The following is a 5,215-nucleotide window of genomic DNA, read 5'->3' as shown; positions in this document are numbered from 1 at the left end:
GCGCACCGCTAAAATAACGAAGGAGTGGCTTCACAACAACTCCGTGGCTGTTCTTGAATGGCCCAGCCAGAGCCCTGACTTAAACCCAATTGAGCATCTCTGGAGAGACCTGAAAATGGCTGTCCACCAACGTTTACCATCCAACCTGACAGAACTGGAGAGGATCTGCAAGGAGGAATGGCAGAGGATACCCAAATCCAGATGTGAAAAACTTGTTGCATCTTTCCCAAAACGACTCATGGCTGTATTAGATCAAAAAGGTGCTTCTACTAAATACTGAGCAAAGGGTCTGAATACTTATGACCATGTGATATTTCAGTTTTTCTTTTTTAATAAATTGGCAAAAATTTCTACATTTCTGTTTTTTTTCTGTCAAGATGGGGTGCTGAGTGTACATTACTGAGAAATAAAATGAACTTTTTTGATTTTTGGAAAATGGCTGCAATGAAACAAAGAGTGAAAAATTTAAACGGGTCTGAATACTTTCCGTACCCACTGTACATGGTTCTCACAGGACTGCAGTGGTACAAATATATGATGACCTTATAGATTGTGATGCATTGCCTTAGATTAAACTAACTAGGTTAAACCTAATTAAAATGAGCACAAATGTATACAGCAGTAAAATGCAACATGCACATTAATGCAGCAGTAATATTAATCCTGTTGCATGTTTGTTGCACAATCTGCTTAAATTTACGGAAAACACTTCACATCCTCTGTATGAACTACTGGTCAGACAACAAAGTCTCTTCGGTCAGAGACTCCTTCAGCTCCGCAGTAATAAGGACCGCTACAGGAAACAACATGCTTGTTTGCCACATACCTCGTGTGTTTTGTGTAAGCTGTGCATGTTTCATAACTGTAATTGTATGTTTATTTTAATTGTGTAAACTAATGCAAACTGTGACACTGCAATCTATCCGTATCTTTATTTATATCTATGTTAATCCAAAAACACTGACAGGAAGAATTTTCTGCACCATGAGTCCTTTTGGAACTTTTAAGTTACTTTTAAGTACATTTGCTGATATTACTCTACATACTTTTCCTAAAGTAAGGTTTTGCAGGACTTTTACTTTCTCAGTGTGAACTTAAGTAAAGAGTTTGAATACCACCACTGAAGAAGGGAAATTTAATGTGTCATTATCTTGTCATTACCACAATGGGGCGGCTGTGGCTCAGGAGATAGAGCGGGTTGCCCATTAATCAAAACATCGGCGGTTTAATCCCGGCTCCTACAGGCTGCATGTAGAAGTGTCCTTGGGCAAGATACTGAACCCCAAATTGCCCCTGGTGGCTGTTCCGCCAGTGAATGATGGTTAAGCACTTAGGCTCAGTGTGTGAATGGTGAATGTGATGTAGTGTAAAAGCGCTTTGAGTGGCCGCAAAGACTAGAAAGGCGCTATACAAATACAGAGCATTTACATTTACACTGTTACCCAGTAGTTACAGTTACACCGGCTCACTCAATCGTTTACACTCACATTCACGCTTATGATTAATAATAATTTGGGAAGAAACCTTGAGTTAAGGTCTTGAAAACCCACAAGATCAACATACACTTTATTTTACTTTGCTTGTTAATTCCTTTTAAATAATAATTTGGTATTATCTAGTTATCCACTTAAATCTGATGTTGCAGTGTGGTGTTTACTTTATCAGGATAAGGAGGTGTCACACTGTATGTCTTCATCTGGATTTGTGTGCGTCATCTGATGATGAAAGCAAAACACTGAGGCCTTAAATCTCTTACCACTCAACATAATGCATTTTATTTTAATAAGTGATTCCTGTTCCCTTTGGGATTACATTTTTGGTGTTGATCATTTGAAGAACTGATTTTAATCTCCAAGGCTTTCTTCCAATAAGTTGCTCTTTACCCTTCTGTATTTTAGAAATGTAATATATAACAAAGGAAGAAATAAAATTTTTCTTTTTTATACACAGTTGAGTGCTTCATCACTGTTCATCTTTTCTCTTTGGCTACATGCAAGGGGCTTTTTTAACCCTTGGTGCTATTTTTCAATAATATAATCAAATAGGTATATTTTATTATTTACTATCTTTTATTGTAACTCTGTTCTGCTTCTATTATTAATAAGTCTTCTATAAGTGCGAGGATTGTTTTTGAACTCGAAAAACAAGAAAATCTAGTAAATATTTGATGATGTAAAGCCAAAGAATGGGTGGCAGTTTCAACACTGTCCTCCCTGCTTCTGTTCTGTCATGCTGTTCTTCTCATCTCCCTTAATCTCCTTTTCAAATGAGACCTCTGACCCTGGCACGACCCACGTTTAATGTGACTTCCTGCTTGATGACAGCAGCAGCTGATACTGCCAAGATTAATACACACACACACTCACATGTATATACATATTGTACCTCTCTCATAACACACACACACACACACACACACACACACACACACACACACACACACACACACACACACACACACACACTCTCATCCAGAGTATACACATTCCACAATTGTTCAAGGGGCTCCTATTTACTCATACACACGCATTTAAAGTCCTCTTTCTGGATTATTTGCACACTTTGACAAGACACACACACACACACACACACACACACACACACACACACACACACACACACACCACATCATAAGTGCATCCAGAGGAAGGATTCTGTTACAAAAACAAATACACAAAGAACACTTTGGTTTTCACACACAGTCATTTTCATTATCAGCAACTGACGACTGTATTTATTAATCTGCTAAAACCAATAAACCCTAAAATCTCACATCTAGCCAACCATAATATCACTTCTCTTCACCAAGTACTAAAGTAAAGAGTGAGAATTAAGTTGCTGAACCACATTCCCTTTAAAGGGCAACTTAAACCTTAATTGCACTCAAGCATAGTATTTAGATGAGCGTGTCTTTCTATATGTGATTTGTTGTTTTATGAAATAAGAAATGTTGAGAAAATGCTATGTACCTGTAGCATAGTCTAATAGATTTAAAGGTTGGATAAGCAATTCTAATCCCATCAAGTCCTCCGATCTAAATGACAACATACTGTAGGTCTTATACAGTTTTTCTCTGTTGCTTAAAAACTATCAGCAGGCCCTTGAACTAAGATTTCAAAACCACAACTCCATTTTTTCAAAGAGCAATCGCATTTCCCTAAACTCTACACACAAATCCCTTCATTTCTTATTTCTCATTGCCTACACCATGGAGTCATTGAGAAAGCACTGACAGTCAATATTGTGCACTCAATCAGCACAGGTTGAGCTCAGTTAGCACACAGCTACCCAGGTGGAAACACAAACAGTCAGAATTGATAACACACCAATCAGAAGCTTCAATAGATAGAAAAAGGGCCAGAGTCAGTTCTTTCAGTTTTGGAACAATGGATCCAGAGAGAAGTGAAGGAAGAGGTAGAGGACACCAGAGAGGAGGAGGAGGAACAGCAGTGTGGAGAAGAGGAAGAAGTGAAGGAAGAGGAACAGTAGGAGTTGGAGGAGGAGATGGGAGTAGGGTAGCGGAGGAGGTGAAGAAGGAGAATATTCTCCGGCCTGTCCCAGACCAAAGACAGGACACTGGGGCAGAATAATTAGTTGTTTGGTGTGTTGTACAGCACACTAAGGAATAAAAAATGTGCAAATATTTATTTCTTTTGTTGTGTTCATCATGTGAAAAGGTTTTTTAGGGGGAGAACCACAAGCAACATTACTAATAACCAGTTTTTGTAGTATTGTTTTCAATTTATCTCACCAGTGTGTAAAACTGGTGTGTGTGTGTTTCTGAGGACTTGTGTGTTTTGTCTGAGGGCAAAATTTGGTTTTTCAGCAAGATTGAATGGTTTTGAGTGAAGAGCTTCATTTTGACCTGGAAATAGGATGTTTGAGGAACTGGGTGAGAAGTTGTGGATTTGTGTTTAGAGTTTCCAGAAAACGAGGCATAATTTCAATTAATGTGTTTAAGCAATCGAGATAAACTGTAAGATTATAGTTTTTCCAGGATTGATAAAACACTTAAGCCCATTCTCTGAACCAAATGCTCAGTGGCCCAAACCCATTTGTTGAATCAATCCCTCTTTTTGCAAGACTCAAATACATTCTCACTCACAAGAACTATTTTTGCACTGTGATGCACGTGATTGCAAAATAATGTATAATGCATTCTGCTACAATAGCAGTTAAGCATTTCTGAATAAACATATCATTGAAACAGTCAGAAATAGCTCTAATTTGGGTAAAATAGATCAACCACCACTAATTACAATCTCAACCAGAGACAGGTGTTGAAGTTCTTTCAATTAAATACACAACTTTCTGGAGTTGAGTTTATCAATGTGGATACAGAACACAGAAGAGGAGAGAAAGAAAGAATAATGTCTGAATAAGGGAGATGAATAGTTGGGCCAGGGAGGAGTAGCTGAACCAGTAAGTGTTTTTATCCAAAGTACAACCACTACAACAATGACTGGACAAAGAACTGAAGGAAACAAGCAAGCATATATACACACACACAAGGACTAACAAGCAGGGTGGGAGCAACACAGGTGACAGAGATGAGGCTAATGAGACAGGCAGAGAGACAGAGGGGAAACCAGGGTTGAGACCAGGAGGCAGAGTCGCAGTTTAACACACTTCTCTGCCCTTCTTTTTCAGCAGTTACCCACCCAAAACCCTACGCAGAGTCGCAGTCTAACACACTTCTCTGCTCCTCCATTTCAAGAGTTACTTAGTGAAAATCCTATAGTGACGGTGTCTGTCCCCCGACCATCGAAATTATTTAAAAAGGTAAACAGAAGAGGAGCTGTGCATAAAAACCTCATAAAAATTAAAACCACAAGAGCAATAGTGCAAACGAATAGGAGAGTTAAATGTGGACTCTTAAACATCAGATCTCTCTCTTCTAAAGGTGTACTAGTAAATGAACTAATATCAGATTATGATATTGATTTATTTGGTCTTACTGAAACGTGGCTGGGTGATGGAGAATATGTTAGCCTAAATGAATCCACCCCTCCCAGTCATATTAATACTCACATTCCTCGAGGCACAGGCCGAGGAGGTGGAGTTGCAGCTATCTTCGACTCTAGCCTACTAATCAGCTCTAAACCTAAACTAAACTATAACTCATTTGAAAGTCTTGTTCTTAGTCTTTCGCACCCAAGTTGGAAATCACTGCAACCAGTTCTTTTTGTTATAGTGTACCGAGCACCTGGCCCGT

This window comes from Micropterus dolomieu, linkage group LG11 (assembly GCF_021292245.1).
Source record: "Micropterus dolomieu isolate WLL.071019.BEF.003 ecotype Adirondacks linkage group LG11, ASM2129224v1, whole genome shotgun sequence".
Taxonomy (NCBI): Eukaryota; Metazoa; Chordata; class Actinopteri; order Centrarchiformes; family Centrarchidae; genus Micropterus; species Micropterus dolomieu.
The sequence above is the reverse complement of the archived record's forward strand: the minus strand, read 5'-3'. Positions refer to the sequence as shown.